The sequence below is a fragment of the Nannobrachium achirus genome (genome assembly GCF_963921795.1).
Source record: "Nannobrachium achirus genome assembly, chromosome: 9".
Taxonomy (NCBI): Eukaryota; Metazoa; Chordata; class Actinopteri; order Myctophiformes; family Myctophidae; genus Nannobrachium; species Nannobrachium achirus.
In genome coordinates this window covers 3668961-3694996 of record NC_137818.1, presented here as the reverse complement: position 1 = coordinate 3694996, position 26036 = coordinate 3668961, and the positions used below count along the sequence as shown (strand labels likewise).

The window sequence follows — 26036 nt, the reverse complement described above, 5'->3', positions numbered from 1 at the left end:
TTCACTATAGCAGTGTTTCTCAAACCTTTTTCTGCATGGGCACACTTTTCATGTCCCAAGAATCCATGGGCACACAAACATAATACGGGGGTGTAAATATCGTCACTGTCGGGAAGAAACCTTGTATCTCCAAGTTTCACATTTGTACGGTTCTTCGCAAAGTAAAGCCCTGCTTCATCATACAAGGCTGTCGCACAACAGTAGTGAAAACAGCCGATCTGTGTGCTTGTAGATCGGCTGTTTTCACTAGTTTAAATCATTTTTAAAATGATAAATACAATACTGTCTTTCAAGCAGTTTCAAGGGGCACACTTGACCCTTCTCAGGGGCACACCAAAGGTCCCCAGGACCAGTGGTTGAGAAACACCGGACTATAGGTCTTTAAGATCAACTTTATGCAAGGTTCTTTGTTTACCTGACCTGTGGTTTGAATCATAGTTGCTATGGAAACCGCAACACACGCTATTGTGTGTAGCGAAACATAACATGTGTGTGTGTGTGTGTGTGTGTGTGTGTGTGTGTGTGTGTGTGTGTGTGTGTGTGTGTGTGTGTGTGTGTGTGTGTGTGTGTGTGTGTGTGCGTGCTTGCGTGCGTGCGTGCGTGCGTGCGTGTGTGTGTGTTTATTAGTTTAGTCACTTGTGATTCTGCACAAACAATATTCTGGTGTCTCGTTCACATTCCTCTCTCTCGCTCTCTCTCTCTCTCTCTCTCTCTCTCTCTCTCTCTCTCTCTCTCTTTCACCCCTCCCACTCTCATCTCTCCTACTCTGTGTATGTGTAGCCTATATGCCGGATGTACAGTATTATCATTATAGTGTAATATCATGTGCTGTGTGTGCACTGCAGTATTACTTATCATTCTAGTGTAGCCTAATATTATGTGCTGTGTGTACTATTGTGTAGAAGTGTGTGTAGTGCTTTGTAGAGGGGTGTGTAGTGTTGTGTAGAACTGTGTGTGCTGTTGTGTGTAACTCCCCTCAGGCCTCAGTGTGTGTGTAAACATCTGGACGGTGTTACCCACTCAGACAATAGCAGGACCCTGAACCTCTCCAAAGTTTGTTTGAGAAGCACTGATATAACGGCCCGTTCCACAAACGTCTTCTAAACCGTTCTCTGATAAAAAACCTATGTTGCTATAGGCCTATCAGTGGTTCTCAAGCTTTGTCATGTCATGCCAGAATGATATATGTATTTGGCCGCGGACCCACATCTCAAAATATGTTGTTCCAGGGACCCCCAGAAGCAAGGATTTGAGTTGAAAATGTTCTCGCCTTAAGCTATGCAGAATAGATACACGCCTATATATTGTTGTTTTGTATTTCAGTCAGGTAACTCACGATATATTGAACAATGTTTATGTTTATTATTAATTAGTATACAAGTGTGTATGTCACATTTAATTTGGCGTTTGGCTCTGCTAAATTTTCTCCCTGCTCAGCAGCAAGCAGCACAGAAGAAGAACATCATTAACCATAATGAGCAGGGAGATATATTGATATATAAACAACCCCCCCATGGGCAACAGAATTAGCAGAGCCTACTGGTGGTGCTGGGGAGGCGGTGGGGGCAAGCAAGCACAAGCAACAGTCCGGGCAAGAGCAGCAGGGTGAATGACAGACTGGGCGGGCTTAAGTAGTTGGCAAATGATCAGCTGACTGCCACGTCGGCCAATGACGTAGGGTCTGGCATAATAGTGTGTATTAGTGTCCTTATACAACTGCAATGCAATGTACCCTCTTGAGTATACCTGCCTGAACTAACTTTACGTATCATTTGTCATTTTAAAATTGATTTAAACTAGTGAAAATAGCTGATCTACAAGCACACAACGCCTTGCGCCTCGTTTTCATTCACAGGAATTGACATTACAGGATAAAATGCATATTTTTTGCATCTATGGTTAGGTGTGCCCACATATGATGACTCTATTGTGCTATGCTCTAAACAATTTAAAATACATATTTTTCATTTCACTAGGTCTAGGTCTTTGCTGTCCAGTTCCAGGCTTTGAGTAAGGAAGTACGGAGCCCAAAGGTCAAAAATTAAATGAGTACTACTAAGGATTTATGTGGTTTAAGACAAACTCTTGTCTTCTAAAACCCAGCAGTGAGTTATAAGGTTTAACTGCTGCCTCCTTCATTTGGAGGGGATTTTCCAGAGTTTCTCCACCGTGATGCAGCTCATCTGTTGACCCCACGGATCTGGAGAGACTGGTCTGCTGGAAGAGATTCAACTGAAGCAGAGGGTTCTGTGATGACATGTGATGTAACAACAGAGCCTGCATAGCAGCCAGTGTTGATTTCGTCGACTAAAACTATGACGAAAAATGTTTGTCGACTGCGTTTTTTTCACTGACGAAAACTAAATAAAAACGAAATAAAGATTAAGCTGCGATGACTAAAACTAAGACTAAATATATTGACAATTTCGTCAACAAAATAAAAACTAGACTAAAACGTTAGGGAGGGACTAGTGGAGAAGAGAGTCATTTTATGTTTGGTTGCTCTCAGGTGTTGTGTACTGAAAATAGCCGATCTACAAGCTCACAACAAATTAAGTAAAATCAGTCATTACGATGCCATCAAGGCCTGCCAAAATACATTTTAGTCGACTAAATCAACTGTAGATTTAGTCGCCTAAAATCTTATGATATTTAGTCGACTAAAATTAGACCAAAACTAAAACTGTTAAGGTGACTACATTATGACTAAAACTAAATTACATTTTATTCAAAAGACTACGACTGAAACTAAATCAAAATCTGCTGTCAAAAACAACACTGATAGCAGTGGAACTCTACACTGTGTTGTTGCAGTTGGACAGAAAGCTCCTCTCTCCGTTCTAACCCAGTGGTGGAACTATTAGGTTGTGTTGGTAGTTTCTGAGTATTTTGCTTTGTTTAACAATGACAGTGAGATACTTGTTTGCACTACTAGCATTGACTGCTATGGTCTCTTTTGTAAGACACTTTATGTATGTATACTTATATATTATTCGCCCCCTCTATTGATGCACCTTCTCTTTATTGTCTCCACCAGCCGAAGGCATGTAGTGCAGGCGTTTCGGGCAGTATTTTGATGTAATCGTGCACTTTATGAAAGAAGCATGAAATTTGGCACACAGTTAGAACATGCCATATGGAACATTTCTGGCTATAGGGGCATCGCAGATTTGTCTTGGGAAACTTGTGGGAGCCAATTAAAGTTGGGCTCTCATAGACTTTACTATACAGTAAAATAATACAAAAAATAAATATGCTTTAAGTAGCATGTAAGGGGTCAAATTAGGTGTTTTTCATGATTCTGAATCCAATGCAAACATTTGTTTTGCAGGAAAAACATTCCTTGGGCTAAAAACGGACACCATAAAAGTGATAAAACTATGGTTTATTGATGAGTCATCACTTTTCACAGTTTTTTGGCGTCCGTTTCTCGGAAAGGAATGTTTTTCGTGCAAAACAAATGCCTGCATTGGATTCAGAATCCCGAACAACACCTAGTTTGACCCCTCACATGCTACTTAAAGCATATTTATTTTTTGTATTATTTTAGTAAAGTCTATGAGAGCCCATCTTTAATTGGCTCCCACAAGTTTCCCCAAGACAAATCTGCGATGCCCCTATAGCCAAAAATGTTCCTTATGGCATGTTCTTACTGTGTGCCAAATTTCATGCTTCTTTCATAAAGTGCACGATTCTTGCCTGAAACGCTTGCACTAATGGGGGAGAGTATGTTTTCCTCTCCGTCCGTGCGTCCGTCCGTGCGTCCGTCCGTCCGTGCGTCCGTCCGTCCGTGCGTCCGTGCGTCCTCGCAGTTTGTGAGCGCCAAATCTCAGTCGCCGTTGGCCCGGTCGCTGCCAAAGTGAGCACACACATTCCCTGGATGCCAATCTAGAACCTCTGCCCTAAATTTTTCAAATGGGCTTTTTCTAGCGCCAACTAGTGGCCGATGTTTGCTAAACACATTTCTGTGCACTACTCTTACAGATTTTGTCCAAAAATCCTACAAATCGGTAGGCAATATCTCGACAGTCATGTGATCGACAGGGATCTGTCCGATTTTGCATTTCCATCCTGATTGGCTAAGATTGGCTTCCAAAGTTTGTGGGATTGAGCCGTTTTGAACAAAATGCCTCAAATCACAAACGCAAAGTGCAATTATCATGAAATCGCGCACACACGTTCCCACTAGGCCGAGGAAGAAATGCCACTTAATTTTTTTTTAATCAGCCTCATGGTGGCGCTATAACAGCCCGATTTGTGGTTTTACCTATAACTCCACCGATCAGTTTCAAACTTTGTAAGCGCACTCCCTAGAGGCTAAGGATAAACCTTTGCCCTGCATTTTTCACATCAGCCTTTTATAGCGCCACCTTTGGGCCGACTTATGTAAAACACATTTTTGGATATTACTCCTTGAGATTTTATCCAAAAATCATGCAAATCGGTACACAGTATCTCTATAGTCATGTGATCAAGTCCGATCCGTCTGATATTTCATATTCCATCCTGATTGGCTAATATTAGCTTCCAAAGTTTGCAGGATTGCTCCGTTTTTGAACAAAATGCCTCAAATCATCAACGCAGCTTGCGATTACCGTGACATTTGCCACACATATTCCCACTAGGTCAAGGAACAAATGCTACCTTTTTAACATTGTCCTGTTATAGCGCCACCAGCAGGTAGACTTTAGCAAAACACATTTTTGGAACACAATGCTTGAAATCATGCATGCAGCGTCCGATTGCCATGAAAGATCTAAGGTGAAGAACATATGACACCCTTTTTACATTGGCCTATTATACAGTAGCACCACCAGGACGCACGGCCTGGTGGAGACCTGTGCTCGGAAGAGCACTGCTTCTAGTTGGTACTGTACTGCTCTTGTTTTTGTTTGTTTTTTCCCTCTTATCTATCTTTTTTCTTACTTCTCTGTAACTTTGTAAATAACTGTATACTGCTGTGCTACAACTGGACAACTGAATTTCCCCCTTGGGATAATAAAGGTATCTATCTATCTATCTATCTATCTAAAAAGTACTCACATCTACTTAGAAAGTATCAATACTGCATTGTAGAAGTACTCTGTTACAAGTAGAAGTCCAGAATTCAAAATTTACTTGAGTAAAAGTACAAAAGTATTGGCATCAAAATGTACCTAAAGCAGTAAAAGTACAAAATGTTTGAAAAGAGCCAAGGTATAAAATAGGGCTAAAGTGGTTTATGTACTGTATGTTATTACATATAATTCATATTGGCAAAATAACTAGTAACTATAGTTTTCAAATAAATGTAGTGGAGTAAAAGTACAACATTTAGATCCCAGATTTAGTGGAGTAGAAGTAAAAGTATTAGAAATTGGAAGTTTTTGAGCTGGTAGATCCGAATTTTTTCCCTTTTTTTAAATTATAAAAAAAAAACATTTAAAAGTAGTGAAAATGTATGGCATTTTTGTGAGCTTGGTGAGCTTGTAGATCAGCTATTATCACAACGTTTGTGCGATGGAGAAGGACATTAATTAATTTACACACAAAAAAACCAACATAAAAAGATGAAATAATTGAGATACAAGATTTCTGCCCGACAACAAAGATATTCTAACCCCCCCCCCCCCCCCCCCCCCCCCCACAATAATCTGCCTCATTTCCTCTGTGTCATGCACACACTCTGCCCCCCCCCCCCCCCTCTCTCTCTCTCTCTCTCTCTCTCTCTCTCTCTCTCTCTCTCTCTCTCTCTCTCTCTCTCTCTCTCTCTCTCTCTCTCTCCCCTTTCCAGCAGAGAGCAGAAAACAAACAGAACTGTGGAATTGTCCCAATGGGGCTTCTATACTGCTGAGACAAACACACACGCGCACGCACACGCACGCACACACACACGCGCGCACACACACACACACATAAAACTACAAACGCGTTCATTCATGCCGATCCTTGTCTCCTTGTCCTCCCAGAGTCCGAATAATAATTTGTACAAAGTAAACGAGGTTCCTGCATTGCTCATTAACCATGAAACTACTAACCATGAAACTACAGCACAGCAACATGTTGTATTGTTAGTGTTTACTCCAAATATACCATTTACAATTTAGGCATTTAGCCGACGCTCTCAATCCAGAGCCCTTTAGGGCGAGGTCGCATGTCGCCCTGAGGCGTCTTACTAGTCTTGCTACTACATCGATGTGTTACCTGCTTATTGTAAGTCGCTTTGGATTAAAAGTGTCTGCTAAATGCCTAAATTGTAAATTGTAAATTGTGATATTATAAAACATAGACTTAACCACATTAGCCCTATTTTATACCTTGGCTGTCTGTCTGTCTGTCTGTCTGTCTGTCTGTCTGTCTGTCTGTCTGTCTGTCTGTCTGTCTATCTACTGTATCTATCTATCTCTGTGGTGTTGAAAACAATGTGTTCTGTGTCTGTATCTCTAGTCTGTGTTGTTATGTTTCCCAACATGTTCTCTCCTGAGTTGCTCAACCCTGGGCTGAGAGTAAATCACTGCTGAGAATCATAATGTTGACATTCATGGTCTGTTCCCAGGTTGTAAAACGTCTCCCCACCAGATCCACAGTTAATATCCAACTGTAATCCACTTACTGTAATCATCACATACTCTGTAATGTCTTAAATTTAGGGCTCGGATCGCAAAGGGTAGGCCTATAAGTGACATTTTCTGAATTTTACGGAGAGCTTTTAATTGATTGTAATATAAAAACAACATATAAGATATTTATTTTTCATGTTGTTTTTGTTTAATCAATGACAAATTGTTCTGTAAAATCAGAAAATGTCAAGCTCTTCCACTAATTAATATGGTATTTCTTCTAATATAGCGTAAGCTAATCTACTACATTAACTCATTCCCTGCCAGGCCCGATAGTCCCGAGATTATTCCAATGTCTTTCCCCGCCAGGCCCGATAGTCCCGAGAATTAAAAAAAAAAAAAAAAAAAAAAAAAGAAATTTCAAAAAAAAAATTTGACCCCCAAAAATGGAGTAGGCATGATAGCAATCGCGAAATTGCATGTTTAACCCCCATACAACCCCCATACAACTCAGGTAGCAGACCTCCAAACTCACAACAGTGTAAAACATAATGGCTGCTATCTCATGAATGCCTGAACGGATTTCCATTCGGATTTTTTTGTTTGAAAGCTGTGAGCAATGTGGACACACGTGGTGCATTATCTAGGCATGGGTGTGCATGATCCGTGCACACCCAATTACATGGAAGTCTATGGAGACGAATGGCAGGTGGGAGTACGGAGGTATGTTAAAATGGCGGTCAATGTGTTAACCTAGAGTGTTAGTCCTACTAATGAATTTGTTGACGTAATGCAGTAAATTGATCTAAGTATATTCCAGTGAAGTGCTGCGGTGGATCCAACTTGGCAGGCATCAGCTTGTACAGTGTTCTTTCAGTGAGACATTGGCTTGTACAGTGTTCTTTCAGTGAGACATTGGCTTGTACAGTGTTCTTTCAGTGAGACATTGGCACAGCCCTGTGCTTTCATGTGGGAGAGGACTCCAACGTAAGCCAAACAAAACAGAGAAACAACAGGCACTTCCACTAACCTACAAGACTGTGTGGGGAACTGACGTGTTTGATGCCTTTGGTGTGTGTTAGTTAGCTTTATTACACAGCTTCATTGAATGCTTGATTCTGATTGGTCAATGGCTGAAATCAGCGTGTGTTATTCTTGATAACAGACCACTTCGGTCTATATCAGACCGATATAATCAACGGCTCAGCACTGCGTGAATTGTGTGCTGTATCCAACATGAAATACATGAACACAAACACACAGTGTAATTTACACCTGAACGTTGCTCTCGAGAATGTTTTCAAGCAGGAAATAGACGATGCAGCAACAGAAAATGTATTCCATTTGACAACACTTTCTTGTTTTCCAAGAAAACAAAGGCGCCCCGGTGTGTTGCGCCGGGGGGACGCCCAGCGCAACTTTTTTTGTTTTGACTTTTGAGTCAAATTATTAATTTTTATTGAGTAGCCGTGTCGGTGGTTAATAAACTCCTACTACACCTAAGACAGGCAGCCTCTGTGGAAAGCTTTAAAGCACAGCTCAAGACCTATTTCCTCACTCTTGCTTTTAGCTGAATTTTTAAATCCCTGTGCTGCTATGAAGTCCACACTGTTCTGAAATGTTTTTTTTTATAATAGTTTTAAATGTTCTTTAATGTTTTATGTTTTTAGTTTTTCTGCTTTTCTGTCAAGCACGCGTGCTTCATTTTTTGCTCTGTAAAGCACTTTGAGCTGCATTTCATGTCATGAAAGGTGCTCTACAAATAAAGTTTATTAATGGGTCCGACTGTCCCATTGTAATCAACCCTGTCCCTGAGACCCCATGACGTTCAATGAACCCATGAGCCTGGCTGGCACCTAAACGGATTGGATTTAGGAAAAGTGAAGACAACAATGTAGCAATGGCTCAATGCCCCATGTGCCAAGTTCAGATGGACTGCTCATCCAACTGGGGACACACATGGATTAGAACAGTAACAGTGGTTCTCAAACCTGTTTAATTTCGAGGACCAAAACAAACAATGACAAGCGTAGGGTCGCACTCAGAACGACATGGTCGTATGGTATTCTTTTAGATCTCCATATGCCTTTACGTGTACAAACCTTTCATCTGTCCAGCCTTCGTAAGTGTTCGTCACACACTGACTACGGCTGGACAGCTGGAAGGTTTGTAAACTTAAAGGAGTAGTTCACCCCCAAAATGACTTTTTTTCTATTGATTACTCATGCCATGGAGAGTAGAATTCAAAAATATTTTTAGGTTTTTGTCACATTCCTAAGACAAAAATGTGATAACAATAAATTTACCCCCATTCATTCCGGATGGTGACCCGTTTCGAAACGGGTCACCATCCGGAATCAATGGGGGTAAATTTACTCAAATCAAATTTTTGTCTTAGGAATGTGACAAAAAACAAAAAATATTATTGAACTCTACTCTCCATGGCATGAGTAATCAATAGAAAAAAAGTCATTTTGGGGGTGAACTACTCCTTTAAGGCATATGGAGAAATAAAAGAACACGTTGACATTGTCATTGTGATTATAGGACCCTCCGCTTGTCATCGTGAGTCCATGCACGGTGGTGACAGAAACGTTCAGAAAAGTTATTTTCAAGGATCCCTCAAATTCAGTGAAAAATGGAACCAAATGACCCCGTATTGTGGACCCAAATGGACCCATATGTATACGCTCCCAGAGTCACAGACCTCTAAGGGTCCATTTGGAACCTCCTCGAGGAACCCAGAGGTCCCATTTTGAGATGTTGTGACAGGAGTCATAACATGGATCAATATCATTCTTGCTACCATCTCACATTAATCTCACACAAACCAAATTATCTTTCAAGAATGCTTTAAAGACACACATGTTGTGTGTCTGACCAGTGACCACATGGGGAGCGTTTCGCTGTTATGACGTGTCATCTTTTCGACACCCAACTCTAACCCTTACCCTAAACCTAACCTCCGTGGGGTGAGTCGCTAACCCTTACCCTAAACCTAACCTCCGTGGGGTGAGTCGCTAACCCTCCCGACGCTCCTTTGTCGAAATGACGGTCGTTCGAAAGAGCGAGATTTCCCCGACCACATGACCGGAATCTTAATTTTACGTTGTTGTAAAATGTGTAGGCCTATTATGCATTGTAATTATGTATTCATTTGTTATTTGATTATTTTTGTTTTGTAATTATGTATTCCTTTTTTTTTTATTATATATTTGTATGTATCATTATGGACCCCAGGAAGATTAGCTGTTGCTCTGGCGTCAGTTGGATCCACTCAATAAACAATATGAACCACTGGATTAGAAGTAAGTATGGAGTGGACATACATAAACTGACTGTTTAATAGTAGTATAAATATGAGGGGATTTTATGGTAGGGTATTAAGAGCGATGAACCTTCAAAAAACACTAAAAGTTGTAGAATTTGTTTTTTATTCGAATCGTCTTTAAATTACATTTAGCGTTTGTGTGGACTGTGGCTCGCAAACTCTAAAAGGGTCACTATTGTTTACTGTTTGCTCTGAATTTACTAGACTTAAAAGCATAAATGACGTTAATAGGAAAAGTATTTGGGAGCATCTTTAGTAAGCTGTTAGTAAAGAGACATTGAACTTGAAAGACAGGGAAACAATAGTGAAAGCTGTTTGCAGTTAAAACATACAGGGAGTTTTAACATGCGAGAGGCTGGGGGCTACACCCACTGTCAGGGGTGTCACACCAGATTCTGGGCCCTGGGTACAAGGATTCACTGCGGGCCCCCCATGAATGTTAACTATTGAAAAATAGCAGATATACAAGCTCACAGCGTGGCACCGAGTGCCGCGCTGTGAGCTTGTAGATCTGCTATTTTTGAAAATGTGTGCAAGAAACCTACGTTTCCATGTCAGTGGTGCTCAAAGCTTTTCATCTCAAGGACCCCCAAGGTGATATGTATTTGGCCACGGACCCCCATCTCAAAATGTTTAGTTCCAAGGACCCCAGAAGCAAAATTTGAGTTCCAAATATTTGCTTAAAAAATACATATATTCAAAGATTTGCACACATTTTCACGACTTTTCAAAAATAGCAGATCTACAAGCTTGTAGCGCGGCACTCGGTGCCACGCTGTGAGCTTGTATATCTGCTATTTTTCAATAGCTAAAGTTACTAGGGCCCCTCCACCTTGGGCCCTCGTAACTCAGTCCCACTCCCCCCCCCCCCCCCCTCCCCTTGTGACGCCCCTGCCCACTGTCACACAGCTGAGAATTCCTCCATCGTTTCAAAGGAACACCAGTTGCTGAATAAAAACAGACAAACATTGCTGGCTAAGATACAGCACATGTAAACAGGTCCAGGAGCATGTTGTTGGGTTATTTACTTTGGGTTATAGGTGTAAAGTGACCCAGACTTTAAGAATAAATCACACTTTGTTTCTCACTTTTCCCTTGAGAAAACAATTCAGACAAGTTGACACACATGTCTTGAGATGCAACATGAGACAAAGCCTTTATATTCATAGAATATAGAAACTTTTTTCTCCTTTTTTCTAGTAACCACCATAGTGTCCATATTCAGAGAACTTTAGCCAAGAATAGCAAATCTACAAGCTCACTGTGAGCTTGTAGATCGGCTATTTTCTGAAAAGAGCTTTGGCGTAGAGGGGGAAAAGAGCAGACTAAGTACACAGGTCAAGTTTATTAAGTATTGACGGTTGGTTAAATATCTGAAAACACAAATTGACATGAATCCAAAATACAATGATGATTGTGCTGTCAAACAATGAAACGATATGGAATCAACAGGTTGTGGGGGTCCCTGCTTCATCTCTCTCTCTCAGCTAAGGGGTCCTTGGCCTGAAAACGTTGAAGACCCCTACCCTAAACTCCATGAAAAAAAGCCACAGGGAAACACAGGGACAAGATAGAGTCCAGCACCCTACACCCCTTCCCGCACCCTTCCCTGAAACACCCTGGATAAAGAACGCTCCATGCACTCCATGCACTCTGCTCCAGGGGCGTCAATTGGGTATGGCAGGGGTATGCAGCTGCCATACCCTGGGTCCAGGGGGGAAAATAAAAGTTACTTTTAAATATAAATCCATGAAGGTCTCTTTGTCTCTGTGCTGGTTATTATGTTGTTAAAATACAGTAAAATAACTACAAATGCAAAATTAAGGTATTATAATTATATTCTCCACACTTGTATTCTCCCCATCTTGACAAAATGGTATATTCCCAGGTTCCGCAGGTCAGCTGCACAGGTGCAATGCATTATTGTTAGTTGTGGCACATTTACTAACATGCCAAGTTTAGCTGCACTTGAACAACCGTTCCAGGCTGCCACAAGAAATAAGCATAAGTAGCCCAAGAAACCGTAGAAACGGGGTAAAAATAAAATGTACTTAAAATAAATAAATGTATCATGCCTGTTGCTAAGGTATGGCAACATGACTGGTGTCTTGCATGCGCGTGAAGGCACGCGTGCAAGACACCAGTCATGTTGCCATACCTTAGCTTTTTCTGAATTGACGCCACTTCTCTGCTCCCTGCAGCCTCCAAGCTCCATGGACTGAGTCAGGACTGAGTCAGGACACCCCGGCACGCCTCATTCCTCCTCTCACTACTTTTTGACCTTTTTTTTTGATAAGTGCAAGGTTGTACTGTGCAGATGTATGTTGGCTAGAATGGCCACTCTGTGAGTGCATGCGTGCGTGCATGTGTGTATGTGTGCGTGCGCGTGTATGTGTGCGTGTGTGCATGCTAGGGCATTAACGAAAAAGTTGACTGAGTCGACTTCATTACACGAGTCGAAAGTCGAAGTTGAAAAAAAAAATCCTTTGTGTTTTTTTCTATCATTATTTTTGCTCCATGGGTGCGTCTGTACAGCATTAAAACAGTAGGATGGCTTATTGTCAAGAACGGAATGATCCAATATTACAGTGCTACATTACATGTGAGCATGTAGATCTGCTATCTACACAATTTCTGCCTCTATCTACCTCTTTCCGCGGGAATTTACAGGAGATTTTTTTTGCTCCACACTTCCGGTTAACAGCAGACATACAAGCTCACGTCGCGTCGCAGATGCAACCGTTGTGAGCTTGTAGATCACACTCGGCTGCGGCGCCGGAAGCTCCGTCCAACTTCTGCGCAATGCACGATGGGATGTTGGAAAGTACACATCCCATAAAGTCCTTAAATTGGCACTTTAGAAATGTGCAGATACCCTCTATATTAAACTTTATGTTGGTTTGTTTACAGTTGAGTGAGAAAACAATGCTGCACATTAAGTTAATCATCTGGGGACCCCCAGATGATTAATTGGGGGGTCGTGTGTGATGTGATGACGTCATCAAACGATGAAGTTGACTTCAACTCAACTTTTAACTGAGTCGAGTCGACTTGCAAAAATCACAAGTCGTTAATGCCCTAATGCGTGCATCTATGTACAATCTGGAGAAGGACACATTTGCTTGTCCATTAAATGCTAAGGATGCAGTGGTGGTAAAAGTACTCCAATTCTGTAAAAGTCCAGAATTCAACATATACTGTACAGTTGGCTACTTGAGTAAAAGTATTGGTATTAACATGTACTGTACCAGAAGTAGAAAGTAATGGCCAAAGTATAAATACAGCTTGAGTAACTCAAGTTTTCAAGTAATTGTTGTGGAGTAAAATTACAATATTTGCCTCTGAGATGAAGTGGAGTAGTTGGAAATACTCCAGTAAACTAAAATAAAATCTAAGGGTGCTCTCACACCAAAATACCTCTGCCAATGCATTTCTATGAGAATGGAGCGTTTTTATGCAGAAATCCTCCTGGCAAAAAAAAAAAAACGCTCCATTCTCATAGAAATGCATTGGCGATTTCCACTATTCCACTATTTTGGTGTGAGGACACCCTAAATTGCACTACGCACAGTACTTGAGTAAATGTACTTGCTTGCATTTAGCCTTAGACAGATGCTACGTAGGTTTGATGTTTACTTGGTATCCATGGTTACCGTGTAGCACTTACTCGTTGTCTTTGCACTCTGCTTGACTATTTAACCTGTTGTTTGCTGACAGAGTTCATGCCATTGATAGGAGTGTCTGCTAAACGTCTAAATGGTGCTGAACTAACAACGTGTATCCAAGTGGCCCTAGCCTGATTTCAGACTCAGCTCACGCTTTAGTCTGAAACTGTGCCCTATTCTGAACGATTTCTGGGGGAGGGACCTTTGTGCGAGCGTGCACGCGCGGGATCGCGACGCACAGTCGCGGCGGATGTGTTTGTGTCAGTGTTTCTGCCTGTGCCAGTGACTGCTTCCACACAGAACTGCGACCAGAAACATATAATCAACATTAACAGCTTGGTGAAATCAGTGCGCTGGTGTGTGTGTGTGTGTGTGTGTGTGTGTGCCTGCCTGCCTGCCTGCCTGCCTGCTTGCCTGCCTGGTGATGTGTGAACTTCGTTTGAATCGTTTCAACTGCTGCGTGGATTGGATATTCGTTAGACCCACCTCCACCCCCTGCGCTCATTGGAGGAGCCGCAATTTTTGGTTGGGAATGGCCGATTCATGTTCTCAGCTCCAGACCAGAGAAACGGTCCACTCTGAGAGTGGGCGGGTCTATGGGCTGGAACCAGGCTAAAGTGGCCCACCACTACTCCAGGTTACAATGTCATTTAGATAGCATGTAATGGAGACAAATACCAGGTTCATGTGTTGACCTGGTATCCTATAGTACAAATCATTTATTGTTTTTCAATGACTCTCACAGAAGAACGCTCACTTCTGGTCAGACGGAGGAGGAGCCAGGCCTGGAGGCAACCCACAGTCCCTGGAGCCTCCTAGTGTCGCCTAAACCTGCTGCTAACATCTCACCAGCCATCAGCCATCTTCCCCCACTGACTGTCTCTGAGTCCCCAGTGGGGGCAGCAGCCATGACTCTTGGACACATGCAGGCCAGGGTCTGATCATCCTCGGTCGGGTCTCCTGAAGGAGGGTGTCTGTCTGGTGCAAGACCCCAAACACCCAGTGACTCCCGCAAACAACACTGATGACATGTCCTGGTTTGTGCATCAGTAGATATTTTATTTACTGCTGAAAAATTGTAACTTGTCAGTCTTTTTCAGCAGCCTCAAGAATGTCTTTCTCTCTCTTTGAGGGTTCGACACACAGTGACTGGCGTGCAGCAAATCCACGGCACCCGACTTCGATGCCAGTGTTGTTTTCCTAACCGATCGCCATAACGGAGAGTCGGAGACTGCTCGTAAGCCCCGTATCTCATTACTCTGACTACGCGGCTACGCGTGCGGTTAGGGTTAGGTATAGCCGAACAATGACATGGCACCGCTATAACTGGGCACTTTAAATAACTCCCCAAACCCTGCAGCACCACACGGCTCTGTGGCCTGCAACGTAAGCATTAGACTTACAATCCCAATGTCTCGGGATGTAATCCCTCTCCCGGTGCGCTTTCTATTTATTGCGACGGGAGCCCACCCCCAGCCCCCCCCCCCCCCACCCCCAGGCACGAGAACACGGAGGAAAGCCGGGCAGCGCTATTCTCATTGAACGTGTCCCAGTGACAGGGGGCGAAGCAGTTCCATGTACGTCACAGAACGTTACAGCTACAGCGATTGAGTAGGGCAGTGGTTCTGAACCTGTGGGCCGGGTCCCCAAATAATTTTGTGGGGTCGATAATTAACTTAATGTGTAACATTGTTTTCTCACTCAACAGTAAACAAACCAGCATAAAGTTTAAGTGTATAGAGTGTTTTAATACCTCTAAAATGACAAATTAAACATTAGCCAAAATGTGTCAAATAAAAATAAAAAAAGGGTTGTGAGGCGTTGTGAGCATGTAGATCGGCTATTTTCACGATAGAACCGTCTTATACAAAATGTAATGCCTCAACTCTTAGTACTCGTCAGGGTGGTGGGGGGTCCCCAGTTCAAATATGATTATTTTGGGGGTCACGGCCTGAAAAAGTTGAGAACCACTGGAGTAGGGAAACGACGCACGCTGGGAAACGACGCACGCCTCATTCCGACTGGTTCGCCACAGGCCTTTCCAGCCGTTGTTCCTACTACACTCCATCAGCAGTTCTGTGGTGATGGAGAGGGTAGAAATCTAGTGTGAGAACTCTTGATTAGCTGTCATATTTACTCAGTAATAATTAGCTGCACTTTGTGTCTGCTGTTAATTATGGGTTGAATTGGCTCCGCTCTGATCGACCTCAGAACCACAGGATTGATTCCACTCACTAATCAGGGGGGGGTCAGATATGAGTCTCCACCGCATGCTGTTATTAATTTCTGGATGTTGTTATTAAACAACACAATATTACAGTACATTCCTGTGCCTGGTTGGAAGTGGATTTGTTGCCTTGGCAACAACACTTTATTGAACATTCCTTTCAGGGACATTGTGGCTGTTTTCTTACCGGAGCAGAACAGTGAAAAAGATGATGTCTCCCTGACTCACCTGTTCTTTTGAGTACAGGTTGGTACTCCTACAATACTGTAGCTACTAATGCAACAGCTCCTACAACGTTTAATTGAACATTCCTTTCAGGGACATTGTGGCTGTTTTCTGACAGAGGCAGAGCATGTGATAAAAGATGACGTCTCATTAGATCAGTGTTTCTCAACCACTGGTCCTGGGGACCTTTGGTGTGCCCCTGAGAAGGGCCAAGTGTGCCCCTTGAAACTGCTTGAAAGCCAGTATTGTATTTATCATTTTAAAAATGATTTAAACTTGTAGCACAACATTATAGTGAAAACAGACGATCTACAAGCACACAACGCCTCGCGGTGCGATGCGTTGTGTGCTTGTAGATCTGCTGTTTTCACTACTGTTGTGCGACAGTCTTGTATGATGAAGCAGCTGGGCTTTACTTTGTGAAGAAACGTACAAATTTGAAACTTGGAGATACAAGGTTTCTTCCTGACAGTGACAATATTTACACCCCCGTATTATGTTGGTGTGCCCGTGGATTCTTGGGACATGAAAAGTGTGCCCATGCAGAAAAAAGGTGGAGGAACACTGCAATAGTGTTCTCGACGGGCCTGAAAATGAAGGTTCGGCCCTAACTGGGCCCTAACTGGGCCGGCCCGAGGCCCCACTATTTAGCATACATCTTAGGCCCTACCCTACCCTAAATGTGGGCCTGGGTTTGGGTATGGTCGGGTTCGGGCAGATTTTGAGAACTCTACGTCTCACTGACTCACCTGTTCTTACAATGTAGGCATAGCAAGTCAACAAATGAACCTGGCATCAGTCTAAATAACATCTAAATTACATGGTTAAACCTAGCCTTAGAATAAGACGCTCATAAATGTATTTCATTGACGTCGTCATTTTCTTATTTTTTTTCTTTATCGCACCTGCTACTTTTTAATTGTGTACAGTATATATTGACTACATGACAAGAAAGATACACTGGTGTCTGCATATTGACAAGAAAGAGACACTGGTGTCTACATGACAAGAAAGATACACTGGTGTCTGCATATTGACAAGAAAGAGACACTGATGTCTACATATTGACAAGAAAGAGACACTGATGTCTACATATTGACAAGAAAGAGACACTGGTGTCTACATGACAAGAAAGAGACACTGGTGTCTACTGTCTACATATTGACCAGACAGAGACACTGGTGTCTACTGTCTAAATATTGACCAGAAAGAGACACTGGTGTCTACTGTCTAAATATTGACCAGAAAGAGACACCGGTGTCTACTGTCTAAATATTGACCAGAAAGAGACAGAGCAGAAAGTGGTACAGTCAGATGGGGCATTAAGGCCACTGTGGCCTCAGGGCATGACATTTTTTTGAGGGGCACAAGGTCAAACTGAGGGGCACCGACGGCCGTGGCCTCCCTTGAAATCCTTGCCCTGCTGATATCGGTATGGAACAACTCAACTAGAGTTGGACCCAAGCTCTGTACTGTGGCTGCTGCTCTCTGCTGCTTAGGACGGATTAACCCATTTAGGCCTAGAATTATTGAATGCTTTAACCAGTGAAAAATAGCAGATCTACAAGCTCACAGCGCAGCACAGAGTGCCGTGCTGCAAGCTTGTAGATCTGCTATTTTTGAAAAAGTCGTGAAAACGTGTGCAAATCTTTGAATATATGTATTTTTAAAGCGAACGTTTGTAACTCAAATCTTGCTTCTGGGGTGGTCGCTGGAACTAGATATTTTGAGATGTGGGTCCGTTGCCAAATACATATCAGTTTGGGGGTCCTTCCCATGAAAGGGTTTCAGAACCACTGACATAGTAGTCTCTCAAGAACAGACTAACTGAGCTCCAGTTAAGTGAAAAGGACCTTTTCTTTGACGATGGCTGGCCAGATTGCTGACATAGAAACATAGGTTTTTCAAAAAACCTTAGAAGGATTCAAAAGACACTTATAGAATCGTGTATAAATTAAAGTGTTCACGATTTTTAAAAAATAGCAGATCTACAAGCTCGCAGCGCGGCACTCGGTGCCGTGCTGTGAGCTTGTATATCTGCTATTTTTCAATAGTTAAAGCATAAAATAATGATACACAATAACGTGTACCCGTTCTAAATGGGTTTTAAAAGCAGAGGAGGAGGACACAGTTCCTCCGGGGAACAATGAAGTCAAATCACACCACATCAAATTAGTCAAATCAAAGACAATCAGACACGGCCGGTTCCAGAAATGTTATCCAGCGTTGGGAGAAGATCTGCTTTGTGTTACTGCAGTGTCCCTCATACTTGGAGCATGCTTAGAGAACAACATTACTCCTGAATACCAATGAGTCGGTTCCAAGGTTTAATCGCCCATTTTATTGACTGTAACTGTGATTTGTCTTTAATGTTTTTAGTCGTATTGTTCTTAATGATTTATAATTCTATTTACTTGTCTACTTACATTGTCAATTCCTAGAGTTTTATTTTTGTCTTCATCGCGACTGCTACTTTTTAATTGTGTTTTAATTGTGTGCATTCCTCTTTTATTGGTATAGTTTTAATGTCTGCAGGCATTACTGTCTGCATGTGAATGCATTTGAAAACGGGGGTTCCCCATAACCCTCCATGCATTGTATTAATTTATAAATGAGCAGTGGTGGAAGATGTACTCACGCTTTAAACCTAAGTAAAAGTGTGGTTGCCTTGAGGTGAGTCACACTTGCAAATATCTCTGTATCTGTCAGTCCTTGTCCGTATTCGAGTGATGCTAACCATTCTGTCCTTTTCCCTTTTATGCCCATACATGGAGAACCATGATGTCATCGATATTAAGTCCATATCTTGGAATGCCCATATATGGACACACTGTGTCAGTCTCATGTGGTCTATGGTCATCTCCATATTTGGGAAAAGTTAAAATTTTAATTAAAGTCAATGGAGAGAATTGGAGAGCAAAATGCAAGGAATGGATTCCCATTTGCCACATGGCCCGAGTGCACGCCGCAAAAACTGTGGGAGAAACTCGAGTAAAGGTACACGTGTATTGGCACCGATATGTACTTAAAGTACCAAAAGTAAAAGTACTCATTATGCAGAAATGTCCCATTTGAAGTTTACAAAATTAATAGAAATATCGTTTAAATAGCCGACCGTGGCGCGTTGTGAGCTTGTAGACCTACAGTAGGCCTATACTGTATATAGAGGAGCTGAAGAGGTTAATGTATGTTTTGCAATAATAATACAAATCTGCAAAGTAACTAGTAAGGCCACGTTCACACCACACTTTTATTCTACCTATGAGGCATTTCTATGGAAATGATTTTTCTTTTCTTTTTTTTCTTTTTTCTTTTTCAGAAATCCCTAAATGGCAGATGCTTGTTCAATCTGTTGAACAAAGACATTCCAGTAAAAACTTCATGTCCACATAAAGAGTTAAATGCCTCCACCCTCTCCCTGGTCCCAGTTGTACACACACACACACACACACACACACACACACACACACACACACACACACACACACACACACACACACACACACACACACACACACACACACACACACACAAAGAGTTAAATGCCTCCACCCTCACTCCGGTCCCAGTACAGTACATACACACACGCACACACACGCACGCGCACACACACACACACACGCACATGCACACACACACGCTCGCACACACGCACGCACGCACACACACACACACACACACACACACACACACACACACACACACACACACACACACACACGTCACACACACACACACACACACACACACACACACACACATCAAGAGTTAAATGCCTCCACCCTCTCTCTGGTCCGAGTACACACACACACACACACACACACACACACACACACACACACACACACACACACACACACACACACACACACACACACACACACACACACAGATAGAGAGGGAGAGAAGGACAGAGAGAGACAGACAGAGAGAGGGACAGAGTCAGAGGCATACAGTATATGGAGAGAGAAAGAGAGACAAAGGGTGCGTTCGGAAATGCGCACTCAACGCACTTGTGTGCCATGTTGTCGTTCGTTTATTCGGTGCACTTGGTGCGTTGTCGTTTGGAAATCCAGTGCGCGGCGCACCGTGTGTGCTGAGTGCACGCACTGACCGATCAGTAAGAAACAAATTGACCCTTTTAACTGTGATTATAATACAATAGAAATTTGTATTACAACTATCCTAATTATGATACACTATAATCGATTATAACTGTGATTATAATACACTATAAATTATTATAATGCATTACTATTATCTATCTATAAATGCGACAAATCTCTGTCTGTTTGTTTGTTTGTTTGTTTGTAATCCGCGTATCTCGAGAACCGTTCGTCCCACCGGCTTCAGATTCGGCACGCGCGTTCCCCGCTGCGGCGCGGAGTGCAGTGCCGGGCATAAAATGAATGCCCGTATGCGGAACTGATGTCTGACATCAGAGTTTTCCGCAACCGGTACTGTGTGTGCAGAGATCTCCATATATGGGCATAAGGGGACAATGGCAAACAGATGGTCAACACGGGTCCTATGATGGTCAAAACGGGTCCTATGACAACAGGTATATTGGGGTTTGCATTAAAGGGTGGGGCAGGCATAAAATGGACGCAAATAGACAGATATCTCCATATATGGGCATATGGGCATAAAATGGACCCAGAACTATATCTGCAGTGATCTCCATATATGGACATAAAATGGACGCCGACAGACAGACAGATACAGATATCTCCATATATGGGCATAAATGGACACAGGCAAACAGATGGTCAAAACGGGTCCTATGACAACAGGTATAATGGGGTTTGCATTAAAGGGCGGGGCATTCATTCTCTATTTACATCGTTCCCGAGTTGGCCAGGTCGCCGACTAGACGCTGGGCCGCCCGAAGGGCGGCCCAGCTTCTAGTAATTATAATACACTATAATAGAGTATAACAGTGATTATAGCACAATAGAATCTATTATCATGTATTACAACTATATCCTGGTGGTTTAAACGAAATGTCAGTGAGTGATCAGTCATTATGAAGTGTTTGGCCCTGTTTGGCCCAGCTCAGACCTACTCTGGATTGGATACTTTTTTAGTTCCACGTTTAGTACCACTTTCACACCACTCTACCCAGGTCCTTGTAGTGGAAAACCTGGCACAAGTGGGCGGTGTGGTGTTGGGCCATGTCAGTGGAAAAGGGGCTATAGAGAGACAGAGAGATAGAGAGAGGAGGTGCTGAGTCTGCTGACATGTGCAGACAGGTTTTGTCCCAGTATAATTGGACAGTCACTTCTAATCTATGTAACTGTGCTCCACTATTCCTCTATGTTCTAATCTATCGTCGTTGTCGGGTGGAAACCTTGTATCTCCAAGTTTCAAATGTGTGCGTTCTTTCGCAAAGTAAAGCTCTGCTTCATCACACAAGGCCGTCGCACAAAAGTAGTGAAAACAGCCGATCTACAAGCACACAAGTGCTTGTAGATCGGCTGTTTTCACTAGTTTAAATCATTTTTAAAATGATAAATACAATACTGGCTTTCAAGCAATTTCAAGGGGCGCACTTGACCCTTCTCAGGGGCACACCAAAGGTCCCCAGGCACAGTGGTTGAGAAACACTGATCTAAATGACTTACTAAAATAATAAATGCAAAACTACCAGTTTTGGACATACAAGGTTTTCACCCGTCAACGACGCTATGTTTCTGTACTCCGCTGCCTCCTCCATGGCTGGCCTCTCCTTCACTCCCATCTCCCTCCAAACGGAATCATCTTCCTGGCATCTGATGGTCTGGTGGAGGTCATTGGTTTTTTAAAGCGCTAATCCCCCCCTTTTTTCAGTTGTCTTTCCACGAGGAGCCTCTAATTATGCACATTGATTCCAGAGCCACCACTGACACATTATGACACTCAACAAGCAAGCCCACTTTAAAAACTGGAATTGAAAACATAAAGTCAGAACATAATAAATATAAACTGATGGAACTGTAAACTAATAACTTTATGTGCGTATGACAAATGATATGAATAAACCCCTGCTATGAAGTCTCTCACGCTATGTTCAGCAAGTCAGTTTGTTTGGCCTTTCCTCCAGATTTTAATCAGATTGGTTTTCATCAAGTCTGAACAGGAAGAAAAGGCACATGGAAAATGATTTTTCTCTTTTGCTAATCAGATTGTGAAGCACATTCCCAGGGTGTTTGGAAGCTGCGTCTCAGTCTGGACACCTGGACAGGGCAGCTGGCAGCCACGCCACACATTGCTGGTGTAAGTTACGCATCAGGCCAGACCCTAGAATTGCCCTCTCTGTGTCGAAATCCATGCCGTTACGCCACATCTCCAGTATTGACTTAATTATGCTTAGTTCAGTGTGGTATCAAGCACCGAAAATAGCTGACCTCCGAGCTCACAACGTCTTGGACGTCTGCTATGTTCTTACAAAAGACATAGGAGTCACAAAGTTACACAGCATAATTATTTGTAGCTTTGTATACTATCTTTGTAGCTGAAGTTGAAACCAGCTCAACTATTTTTAGATTTGTAGCTGTTGTAGCTTTTCTAGCGGCTGCTACAAATTGATGTTGGATGCATATTAAGTATCTTCATCTCTGGGCTTCCATCCTAAAAGAATGGTAGCTGGTATCTTTCTCTGCCAGTGTGGATGCAGCATACAGTTAAGTCCAATACGTGCATTTGTATTGCTCCCTGTTTTGTTCTTTCTCTACCATTTACCCTTTCCTTGTACGATAAAGAATTCCACTCACTCTTTTACACCAGTAAACCAAGCTATACCTGGCTGTATCAGAGAGGCTGTGTGTGAGATTATGTATTACTGAGAGAGATGAAGCAGGGACCCCCACAACCTGTTCATAGATTCCATATAGTTTCATTGTTTGACAGCACAATCATCAGTGTATTTTGGATTCATGTCAATTTGTGTTTTCAGATTGAACCGTCAATACATAATAAACTTGACCTTTCTCTCAGTGTGCCCCTTTTTCCCCCGTCTACACCAAACCTCTTTGCCGAAAATAGCCAATCCACAAGCTTACAACGCCTCACGCTGGTGTTCTACATTTTTTTACGGCGCAAAGGCCAAATGCAAGGGCAGGAATGCCATAAAATAAAACAAGATCTTAGTCCATTGAAAGAATGTGTTGAATTTAAGGGTTAGGGATGATAACCTAATCTACAGTGAAATAGATAAATGATGGTATTTACAATCTGATCCATGCTCAGCCCTGCACCAATCAAAGTCACTGGATTGGTTTAAAGATGGGTACTCTGGGGAGTTAAGATTTCAGAATCTCAACAAAAGACACTGGTGTCTACTGTCTACATATTGACAAGAAAGAGACACTGGTGCCTGCATGACAAGAAAGACACTGGTGTCTACATGACAAGAAAGAGACACTGGTGTCTACATGACAAGAAAGAGACACTGGTGTCTACTGTCTACATATTGACCAGAAAGAGACACTGGTGTCTACTGTCTACATATTGACCAGAAAGAGACACTGGTGTCTACTGTCTACATATTGACCAGAAAGAGACACTGGTGTCTACTGTCTACATATTGACCAGAAAGAGACACTGGTGTCTACTGTCTACATGTTGACCAGACAGAGACAGAGCAGAAAGTGGTACAGTCATCTGGGGCATTAAGGCCACTGTGGCCTCAGGTCATGCCATTGGTTTGAGGGGCATTAAAGGCCACTGTGGCCTCAGGTCATGCCATTGGTTTGAGGGGCATTAAGGCCAAACTGAGTGGCAACGGCGGCCATGGCCTTCATGGCCTCCATGAAATTCCTTCCCTGGTGAAACTGTATCGTGCCCGGTGGGAATGGAGCTGTAGAGAGGTTGTCAACCATGGTAATGAATGAATTGATGATGAAATGTATAGAGTTCTACTGGGACCAGTCTGACCACAGTGTATGTGAGGAGTGGATGGACGTCATTAGACATCTTTAGACGGAGTGCAGAGCCCAGATGGTCAGAGATCCCTGCATAATCATCTGCTGACCAGTGAGCTAAAGTAACTATAAGTGCATTTACTCAAGTACTGTAGCCTACATATTATTACTTTACCGGAGTCTTTTCAATGTTTCTTTTTACTTGTATACGTTTTACACCACTGTAATTATTTGAAAACTTTAGTTACTTTGTAGATTTTGATTATTACAAAAACACTATACAGTAGTATATACTTTGGCCATGTGAAAATAGATGATTTTCAAAGGATTTGCATAATTGTATTAAAACTTGTGAAAACTTGTGAAATGGGACATTCTGCATAATGAGTACTTTCCATACTTTTGGCACATTATGAACATTTTGATGCCCATACTTGTGTACTTTTACTCACGTAAATTTTGAATAGTGAACTTTAACTTGTAACTGAGTATTTCTACAATAGGCCATTGATACTTATACTTAATGTAAATGTGTATAAATATGAGTACTTATTCCATCACTGCTGGTAAATCAAGGAATGAGCTGAAACTGGGAGGAAGCAAGCAATTAGGATATTTAAAAAAAAATAGCAGTATTACAGAAGCGTTGGTCCATACGGGATGATCTCAGGACTGGGTGTAGGTTTGCACACACACTGGGTTGGTGCTGGTCTTCTCTGCCGCCCCTGCATTGAATTTACATTCCAAAAGGCAGAGATCTCTGATGTCTGGCAACACATTAAAGGAGTAGTTCACCCCAAAATAACTTTTTTCTATTGATTACTCACACCTTGGAGACTTGAGTTCAATAATATTTATTTTGTATTTTCACATTCCTAAGACAAAAAATGTATTTGAGTAAATTTACCCCCATTGATTCCGCATGGGGACCCACATTTATTGTAATCAAATTATTGTCTTAGGAATGCAACGATTTTTTTTTTTTTTTTTTTATTGAACTCAAGTCTCCAAGGTGTGAGTAATCAATAGAGAAAAAGTCACTTGGCCTTTGGTGTTGTCCATTGTTTGAGACAAATGCCAGGGCAGGAAGGCCATCAAGTGAACAAAGAGTTAATTAGTCCATTGAAATAATTGAATTTAAGGGTCATGGGTTATTCTAAATGTAATATGTAGATCTGCAGTGAAAATAGATAAATTATGGTATTTACAATCTGATCCATGCTCAGCCCTGCACCAATCAAAGTTAATGGATTGGTTTAATTAAAGATGGGGAATTAAGAAGAGGAGTGAAGAATTCAGAATCTCAACAAAAGACACTGGTGTCTACAGATTGACAAGAAAGAGACACTGGTGTCTACATATTGACAAGAAAGATACACTGGTGTCTACATATTGACAAGAAAGATACACTGGTGTCTACATATTGACAAGAAAGAGACACTGGTGTCTACAGATTGACAAGAAAGAGACACTGGTGTCTACATGACAAGACAGAGACACTGGTGTCTACATGACAAGACAGAGACACTGGTGTCTACATGACAAGACAGAGACACTGGTGTCTGCTGTCTACATATTGACCAGAAAGAGACAGAGCAGAAAGTGCTACAGTCAGCTGGGGCATTAAGGCCACTGTTGCCTCAGGTCATGCCATTGGTTTGAGGGACACAAGGCCAAACTGAGGGGCAACGACGGCCATGGCCTTCATGGCCTCCCTGACATTCCTTCCCTGGTAACATCTCTACAGTACTTACAGAGGCTGAGGCACTGAGTGACACCATGGCCTCTGTAGAGGTTGTGGAGCTTAACTGAGCTAACATCTCTAAACATCTATACGGTAGGCCATTTAACAGAGGTTTACAGTTACAGTTTACAGTTTAGGCATTTAGTCCACTCGTCCTGTCGAGGACGAGTGGACTTTTGTCCTGGGGTTTTTAGCGAGATTTCTGTCAGCATCCCTGTGTTGGCTGATCTGAACGGTTGATCAAGTTTTGGAGATATGGAGGAGCCGTACATTTGGCTGCTTTGAAGGTCAGCATCAGTGTTTTGTATTCAGTGCAAGCCGCAACCGGGAGCCAGTGGAGGGAGCAGAGAAGGGGGGAGACATGTGAGAATTTTGGCTGGTTGAAGACCAGTCGTGCCGCGGCA

The 26036-nt window shown here is 42.4% G+C and overlaps 1 protein-coding gene across 1 annotated transcript in view; it reads right to left on the bottom strand.

The window, feature by feature from the left end:
• The window catches only part of LOC308291720 (peptidase inhibitor 16-like), a gene marked incomplete at both ends in the record, with an annotated part of 41498 nt that overhangs the window by 14785 nt on the left and 677 nt on the right, over positions 1-26036 (bottom strand). The gene's annotated exons all lie outside the window — the stretch shown is intronic.